This window comes from Vulpes vulpes, chromosome 2, assembly GCF_048418805.1.
Source record: "Vulpes vulpes isolate BD-2025 chromosome 2, VulVul3, whole genome shotgun sequence".
Lineage (NCBI taxonomy): Eukaryota > Metazoa > Chordata > Mammalia > Carnivora > Canidae > Vulpes > Vulpes vulpes.
The window spans coordinates 7,558,344-7,568,161 of NC_132781.1; positions in this window are offsets into that span (position 1 = coordinate 7,558,344).

Sequence of the window (9,818 nt, forward strand, 5' to 3'; positions counted from 1 at the left end):
ATTTTACCAGAGAAGGACACCCTGATGTGGAAAAGTGAGGGGACCTGCCAGGTAAGTGCCAGAGCCCGAACTGGACCCCAGGCCTGCCTAGCTTCACTGCACACACCCCCAACCCCACCCCGCTAACCACCAAGCAGCCTTCAGCAGGGGTCAGACACCGCCCCACCTGGAGGTCCAGGGAGGCCTCCACATTCTGGATGGATGCAGGCCAGGCAGGAAACATTGTTTCAGGACAGCCACCTTCATGGGAGGAGGTGGACAAACTCTAAAGGGTCAGCTGGTACATATTTCAGGTTTTTCAGGCCACGTGGTCCCGGCCCTAGCAAGGAAGCAGCCAAAAATGATACATAAATGAATGGGTAGCTGCATTCCAATCAAGTTTTAGTTATGGACACTGAAATGAGAACTTTCTACCATTCTCATGTGTGAGGCAGTATCATTCCGGCTTTTATTTTTTCTGAATCACTTAAAAACGTACAAATCACTCTCAGCACATGGGTCATATGAAAACAAATAGAGTTCGCTGACCCGTTCTAAAGCGCCTTCCAGTCAAGTCCACATTTGCTAGAACCTCTATGGCGTGACCCCCAGATTAGAGAGTCGAGGGTACTGTAGTGGGTTTGACTCGTGTCCTCCTGACATCCACGTCCACCTGGAACCTCAGAATGTAACCTTATTTAGAAGTAGGGTCTTTGCAGATACATTTTTTTTTAAAGATTTTATTTATTTATTCATGAGAGACACAGAGAGAGAGAGGCAGAGGGAGAAGCAGGCTCCATGCAGGGAGCCCGATGTGGGACTCGATCCCGGGTCTCCAGGATCACGCCCTGGGCCAAAGGCAGATGCTCAACCACTGAGCCACCCAGGCATCCCTTTGCAGATACAATTATTCAAGATGAGGTCATACAGGATTGGGGGTGGGGGAACCCTAAATCCAATGAGTGGTGTCCGTATAAGAAGAGAGGACACGGAGAGACACACACAGAAAAGGCCATGTGAGCACAGATGCAGAGATGGCAGTGGTGCATCTACAAGCCAAGGACTGCAAGGGCCACCAGACGCTGCAGGAGGCAAGGAAGGAGCCTCTCCTAGAACCTTCAGAGGAAGTGTGATCCTGCAAAACACCTTGATTTTGGACCTCCAGCCACCAGGACCAGAGAGAATAAAATTTTGTTGGTCTCTGCCGCCCAGTGCACAGCACTTTGTTATGGCAGCCCTGGGGAATGAGCCAGAAGCTCTCCTTGGAGCTCCAGTGTGTGTCTTTTTTATCTCGGAGGGCTTAGGTTCAATAGGCCTCGCACAGGCTGGCGGCATCCCAGGACCAGGCACCTCCCGGACCTCGGGCCTCCCTTCCGGCCCCCGCCCACAGCTGTCTTCGCTTTCTGTAGAAAAGCACCAGCCAGCCCTGAATTCAACCGGCAACTGCGGGATGCTTGTTTTCCTGTTTCTCCCCAACCTCCCCGCTTCTTCAATTGTTTCCACCTCTCAGTAAAGAGTCAAGTAACAGTCATTCCCTGAGGTCAGGAAAACCTTCACCCACACCAACCTGCAGAATATTAATCACAGATGCTAGTGACCAGGACTCGGAGGGAGGGGGGCCTCTCTGTCCCCCTGCGGCCAAGTGCAGAAGGAGTGGCAGGACCCGCCTGCTCTTTGGAGGGGGAGGGAGGCTGGCACCGTGCCTGGTACGTGGGGGCACTGTGCGCCCTCACAAGGCAAGTCTCCACATTCCCCAACTTCTGCTAAGACACAACAGCACATCACTCCATGGAAGATGCATGGGTAGCTGCAAGGACAGGGGTACAGGGAGCAATAGCTCACACTTCGCAGAACGCTTTCGTAGGCACTTTGCATAGATTACCTCATTCTGTCTTACAAAGGCAGGAGCTGGGACACAGAGAGGCCAAGTAGCCTGCCTGAGATGACAGGGCCGGGGGCCCCCAGCGGCACCCCCCAATGCCTGGGGACCGGCCCAGCCCAAAGGCTCTGTGTGTCAGCTTGGAGAAAGCTCCTGGGGGCAGAGGGGCATGAGACCCGGGGCTAGAGCCTGTGTCAGCTTGGAGAGAGCTCCTGGGGGCAGAGGGGCATGAGACCCGGGGCTAGAGCCTCTTCCCCGACTCCCGGTCCTGGACTGCTTCCTCTCCCCGGTCTCTTCTGCAGAGAAAATCGCTGCTCTAGTCCAAGGCTCCTGGGATGACCCCGACGTACAGTTGGCAACCTTGGATTGTTTACTTGGCATGTGTTGTAAAGGGATTTGGCCAATAGCCGGGAAGATCCGGAAGGCTCTAGAAAACGGATGGGAATGGTGGGAAGTCAGAGAAGGCATCTCAGAAGTGGCCCGCACGTCATTTCTTGGAAGGAAATTGGCGGGGGCGTGGCCAGGACTGTGGGGGGGCGGGGCCTACCTGGGGCGGGACCGATCTGGGGGCGGGGCCAATGCTGTTGGGGCGGGGCCAGGACTGTGGGGGCGGGACCGATCTGGGGGCGTGGCCAATGCTGTGGGGGCGGGGCCTATCTGGGACGGGACCGATCTGGGGGCGGGGCCAGGACTGTGGGGGCGTGGCCAGGACTGTGGGGGCGGGGCCGACCTGGGGCGGGGCCAGCGATGTGACCACATCTGTTTTCAGTTTTCCAGCTCACCTCCCCGCCCCTCCTCGCCCTGCCCTCTGTAATCAGCCCGCTGCCTGTGCTTGTCCGGCCTTGTCCTGCTGCCTAGACCCGTCCTCCATAGGCTGCGCCCTGAATCACAGGCCGGCTCCTTTCTGTGGCCTTCTGTTATTAGGTCTTGGGGGGGCCGGGGGGTGCAGTGGTTTCTGCCACGACATCGCCACTTCACCTGATGGGGAGTTCCTGGGGTCCTCCCCCAGGCGGCTTCCTCTGCAGAGCCTGGAGGGGGTGAGAGGAGGGTGGGACGAGCCAGCAAGGACACACAGAAGTGTGAGGGACACACAGCCATGCACAGTGACGAGATGACAACTGACACTGGGCCTCAGAGACGGGCGGCCTGGGAAGTGGGTCAGCTGCAGAGCCTGCTTCCTCCCAACAGAGGCAGCTCTCCCTGACTGCTGCCATTGGGAGGTGGCGAGGTGGGGTGAGAGCCCCGTGTTCCAGGCTTTTCTGAATCTCCAAGAACCGGAAACCAGAAAAGCAAAAATTTTATGAGTCTCCTTGTTCCTAAATGTTAGCAACCATATGGACATATATATATATATATATGCACACACACATATATATAGTAAGCATTTTGTTGGGGCAGGTCATCTCTTCCCCGGATGGTTGCAGCAGATCTCCCATCTCACGTGTTCCTCGTATAATGTAACTCTGACACCCATCCATCCAAAGGTGGAGCTGCTGTTCCCTCCCCTTGAACCTGGGTGGGAGGGGCATAGGACTACAGCAGAAGTAAGGCTATGTGACTTCCAAGATCATTGTTACGGATGAATTGTATCGGCCCAAAGGATGTCCGAATCCTAACCCCAGGTCCCGTGAATGTAGACCTTCTTTAAAAATAGAGTCTTTACAGGGGATCCCTGGGTGGCTCAGCGGTTTGGCGCCTGCCTTTGGCCTAGGCCGTGGTCCCAGGATCCCAGGATCAAGTCCCACATCAGGCTGCCTACATGCGGCCTGCTTCTCCCTCTGCCTGTGTCTTTGCCTCTTTCTCTCTGTCTCTCATGAATAAATATTTTATTTTTTTAATTTTTTTTTAATTTTTTTTTTTTTATGATAGTCACAGAGAGAGAGAGAGGCAGAGACATAGGCAGAGGGAGAAGCAGGCTCCATGCACCGGGAGCCCGATGTGGGATTCGATCCCGGGTCTCCAAGATCGCGCCCTGGGCCAAAGGCAGGCGCCAAACCGCTGCGCCACCCAGGGATCCCTCTCATGAATAAATAAATAAAATCTTTTAAAAAGCAGAGTCTTTAGAGATGATCAAGTGAAGATGAGGTAGGTTCTAATGGAAGGTGATTGGCATCCTTATAAAGAGGGGAAATTGGACACAGAGACAGATATGCATAGAAAACAGTGTGGAGATGCAAGAAGAGGGCCAGAGGAAGACAGAGGATTAGGGTGATGGATCTGTAAGCTGAGGGATGCCTGAGGCCACCAGAAGGTAAGAGAGGGCATGGAACAGTTTCTCCCTCACAGACTCAGAAGGAACCAACTGGGTTGACAGCTTGATTTTGAACTTCTAACCTCCAAAACTATGAGAGGATTAATTTCTGTTGAGTCACACTCTGGTGTAGTTTGTTATGACAGCCCTAGGAGACCAATAAGTCATAAAGGATCATATAGTTTCTGTCTGGTTCTCTTAGGACGCTTGATCTTGGCAGTTGGCCGCCATCTCATGAGGAAGCCCAAACTACCCCACATGGAAAAGCCATACATAGGAGTTCTGGCTGAGAGCCAGCATTAGCCACCGAGGTGAAGGTGAGCCAGTCTGATTCCAGCCCCCAAGTGCTGCTGAGTCACACCACCCATACCCACCCACCTCTGCCTGTCCCCCCAAACCTGTCTTCAGTCTTCCCAGCTGAGATCTCTTACATTACGAAACAGAAACAAGCCATTCTTTCTGTGTTTCATCTCAATTCCCAGGACCCACAGAATCTTGAAGCATTATGAAACGACTGCTTGGAAGGAGTTTGTTTTGCAGTACTAGTAACTAGAACAGCTGTGCATGCAAACAGAATATATCTTCAGGCTGCATCCAACCTACAGGCCACCACTTTGCCTTTGGATATGATCACAAGGCTTCCTGTGGGCTCTGCCAGCCTAAAAAGCTGCCCAACCCAGAGTCGTGCCTTCTCCACACCGCTGGGGAAAGGGGACCATGACGTGAAAAGAAAAGGATAGAAAAGAATGGCGATGAGCTGGGTTGCTAGGACAGGAACATCCAGGTGGGGACAGGGTGTGTGTGTGCAAGAAGTCACCCTCAGCTAGCAAAGGTCCCACATCAAGGTCCCAGGTTCCGAGAGATGCTGTTTGCCAGGTTGTATAGAAGACAAAGCTCTGCAAAGCACCTGCAGCCCCACAGGTATGTGGTCTCACAGGGCTTTCTGGAGATCCGGTGAGCTACTACATGCAAAATCCCCAGAGAAGGGCCTGGAACCTTATGGAAAGTGACCTATCCTGAGGGCTTATTATCGTTATGATTGGTATTATAATTTTTACATTCTCCTGAATTTTACAGTCTCCTGAAGCCTTAGGGTCTCTCGGAAGACACTCAAAAGGTAAAGCAGGTGGGGCTCTGGGAGCCTCACCCCACTGCAAATTCCGTAGGAGGACCACCTTGATCTGTTTTATGTCTTGTACAGCTTCACTTCAGAGGTAGAGAGAAGGACTCCACGCTTACAAAATAAAATCTTTGAAACCACCCATGCAGCAGAACCTGTGCTGGCCCGGGGTTAGAAGAGTTCAATGCATTGCCCCAGGTTTTGCTAGTAAGGGGCTGTGTGACCTTGGAAAAGTCACTTCGACTCTCTGGATTTTATTTTCTGTTCTGTAAAGTGAGTGGCCTAGGTGATTGCTAGTGTCTATCGTTAGCTCTAAAGTAGCCGAACTACGTGCTCAGAAGGAAGGGGAAAATACTCTCTTGTGCAAATTTCCATGCAATTAATTTATTATAGATTTAATTACAAGGCCCATATGCCTCCTCATCCCGTTCTCTCTTTCTGTTATCTTCTGGTGGCTTCGCATGAGCAAAGTTTGCTTTGCTGGAGGAATCCCTGGACACCACTCAGCCAAGACTTTGTTACCCAGAAACTCCACTGATCTGGGCCTGGGGCAATCGGCTCCCTGAAACTGGGTCCTCATTGCTGCCTTGCCTAACTTGTCCACTGCCTTCAACCACAACTGGCTTATGAAGGTGACAGAAGGCTTGGGAGAAGAGGAAGCTAGAGTCCTACAGCATCAAGCCATCAAGCTGGGGAGCGTAAATTAGCCTTGACATCAGGCTAGGATGAGTTATTGTTATGACTCAAAGGCTTTGCAGGACCCGAGGAAGGACACACAAACACACACAGACAGCACCCACACTCTTGCACGCACATGTACACACCCACACACACCCGAGGCAACGCTTACAGGAAACTGAAAACCCTGGAGCAAACCAACTCTGTGGCCAAAATGTGGGACTTTGACAATTACACCCAGCTCATAAACACATTTTTCTGGCACCTGGGCCTCATTCCCCCCACAAGGAGAAGGGACACAGAAATGCCAGACCCGCTTTTCCACTCTTGTGGCTTCTTTGCAGCCACTGGCTGAAGACACAATCGCATCAGCTTGAATGTGGGGACAGACTCAGGAGGACAAGACAACAGATGTCCCTTACAGCCTGTTTCTTTTTATTTATTTTTTATTATTATTTATTTATTTATTTATTTATTTATTTATTTATTTTTACAGCCTGTTTCTTCCAGAGGAAACTCCCTCTGTGTGCCCGGGGAGCCAGGAAAGTTTGGAAAACCCTGGGGTCAGACAGAGGTATACAAACCTCAGGTCAACCCAAGGATCTGGGATCTGGGGGGGCTCAGTAAAAAGACAGGGAAGGAGTTAGGAGTGCCCCCAACAACAGGTCCAGGTAGAAGAACCTCTTGATTTGAGGGGGCTATGCCTTTAAGCACTGGGAACATGTGGATCGATGTGTCACATCACATTGGGTCAGAGAGGATGCCCAGTGATGCCTTCAGCTCGTGCATCCTCCTCTTCACCCCTGAGCCATGCACTGAGCTCCAGGAAGGAATTTAATTGGGGTCTTTGGTGTGGATGTGGGCTGGTGGAGACAGGGTGACAGGCGGAGGAGGACATTGCTGGGGCGTCCTAGGAGCTGCCTGCAGGCAGGGAGCGTCAGTTCTCCTCAACACTGTAGAACCTTCCTGGGCAGACGGGGTGTGTCTGCTTGGTAAGGAAGGGTGCCCAGTCTCCTCTAGCGACTTTCCCTGGCCCACGGTGGCTGAGCACAGCAACAAGATCACTCATGCTTCAGCTGGAATCCTTTCCTGCTGTCTTGTGGTTTTGTGGCTGGAACCGTGGGCTCCAGGGCTTGACTGCTTAGGCTTTTTTTCAGTCTAGGATCTGGATTTACCAGCAGTGGAATCTTGGGCAGGTTCCTTAGCCTTTTCTGTTTTTAATCTGAAGAATGGGAGTAATAACAACTACTCCATAAGACTGAGATGTAGAATTTGTAACTCAAAGTAAAGTACTCAACAGGTGACAGCGACCTTGCCTTTTCTAAGTATCCCCTTTTAGACCAATTTGCTCTTGGGGAGGAGACAAGAATTTTCTGGACACAGACCAAAAAAAAAAAAAAAAAAAGCTCTTTCCTTTTCCTTCCCTCTAGTTGCTTTTCTTTCCATCTTTTCAGGGGCCCAGGAGGGTTTCTGGTTATCAGGGGCTGCCCTCCAGCAGAGCTGGGTCTCTTCCCACCCCTCTCCAGAGACAAGGACAGAAAGCGAGCCCCTCCACTGCCACCCTGAGCCTGAAGGACTCCTTTATCGTAAGTCCAAGGACTGCCTCTTGCAGATAACACTATTCATTTTTTTTTTCCTGTTAGCTGGATTCTGAGAAACACTAATGAAAACAGGTCTACTCTATGCACAAGGTGGAGGACACTCTGGAACAACTTTGTTCTGAAAGGTCTAACTTGAGCCGTTAATTCTGAGACCGGCCAGCATCCACATCCTGAGCCCTTGTGTGGCCCCAGCCTGACTCAGAACTCTGGCCTGCATTATCCACCGCCCTCATGCCAACACCATGATGTGGGGGCCCATGTGCCCCCCACTTACAGATGAGCAAACTGACCCCCAGGAGCTCAAGTGGCTTCTTTCAGATTATACGGTGACAGTTGGGATCTGAGCCCAGATCTGTGTTCCCAATCGGGACCTGCAGGCCTTTGGAGCGCCAAGAGGAGCCCTCTGCCCATAGCCAGAGCTGGGCTTTCTTGATTTTTCCCAAGAGTCACTAGGGATTGAAGTGCTGGGCTTCAGAATCCTGGAGACCACATGAAACATTCCTTCTAGGGTCTCTGCTTCTGAGACTCACTGTCTTTAACTGAAGTCTATGCTAATTTTCTGGGAACCCAGAATCCTGACTGTATCTTTTTTGCCCATCCTTTTCTCCCTCCCAGATCAATAAAATATTTAATATCATCTCCCACCTCCCTGGAAATGTCCCGGCTCGGTAGCCAGGGACAGCGTGTTAATAATAGGACAATGCACGGTGACAGATGGACCTCTAAGTGGGGTGTAGGGGGGCTATATGTCTTTTTCCCTGGCAGAAGGATAGAGAAGGGCACCACGGTACCCTGTTAAGTCTGACTTAACAATAATAATAGAAACCAGGGTCCCTTACATTGGACTTGACAATTCAAAAAGCAAGGTCACACCCTTTAACTCTTTCCATCCTTCCGATCACCTTCTGAGGTTTGTGTCATTACTGTCCCCTCCTTACGGATATGACCCAAAGAGACTAAGTGACTCCCCCAAGGTTATACCACCCAGGTCAATGTTCTGACCCCACATCTGGACTCATTTCCAGTAAACTCCATGGCCTCTCTGCTCTATCTCCACCCTTTGACCCACCTCATCACCTTCTTCAGGTCCAGCTCAAGCCTACTGCCACCTCCTGCCTCCAGAGAGTCCCCAGGTTGTTGAGCAGCATGTTTCCCTTGCCAAGGAGGGCCAGGGGGCCTCTGAGACACAGCGCCTCCAGACCTGCCCATCCTGGGAGGATTCCTGGCCCTGTGGATAGCCCTCGAGGTCACTGAGGGGGTCCTCACACAACTCAGTTGGAGGCTGGGGTTGCAAGTGGGAGAAGGAGGGATCCAGGGCTCTGGACTCTGCTTGTTCATTCATCTGGACAACAGACTGTAGGCCAACCCACAATGGAGATTCCAACACCCATCAAACCCCATCCCATCCCCAGGAGTCTGTGGGGATGAATGGCTGTTTTACTCTCTGGTTACACTGGCTGCCCCAAAGCTCTGATGTGGGTTAAATCCCTCAGAAGGGGGTTCATGCCCTGTGGGGCCAAAGAGCCCTCACCCCAGAGACAGACTTTTCCCCACAGCAGTGGAGGGCCTTGCCCTGACCGCAGGCCCTCTACCCCTAGGCTGGTATCCTGGGGATGTTCCCAGGTTCCACAGTGGCGGCTACCTGGGCCTGGTGAAAGGGCTCCAGGTGGTTCTCTAGAGCAGGGAACCAAGGCACAAAAGAGCCCCTGCCCAGCAGGGTGGGCATGAATAGCCCTCCAAGGATCCAAGCTTTGCTGACATCAGACCCTGGTGATGCCCTGAGGTATCCATCCTGAACCACCTTGGCTAACCTCAGTGAGGGGAGGAGGGGGATGGTGAGGGGACTCAGGATAGAGATGGGAAGCCATAGGTCAGGTCCCTCCAGTAAAATGACCTGCCCCGAGTCATACTTTTTTTTTTTTTCCCGAGTCATACTTTGATGGCAAACCTGACTACACCAGCTGGAGTGGCATCTCTACAAGGAAGTAGGATTAACCAACCTAATGTAATGGACCCTCTTAAAGCTGGGGCAAAATAATATGAACTAAGCTGCCCAGAACCCAAAGTTAACAAAGCAAAGCAGGGAGTGTGTGTTTGGGATGGGAGGGCACCGTGGGAGGCACGGGGTGAGGCAGGCCCATGCAGTTTAAGGATCAAGCCCCAGCCCTCAGGGCAGGCCCCAGCAGCTCCCACTGGCAGAGACACACGCCCAGGCCTAAAAGCTTATCGGTCAAGTTACTGCAAAGGTGCAGCTAAGACCTCAAATCCCTCTCCAAAGTCAGGGGCTTAGAGCTTGCCAGAAATTTCAAG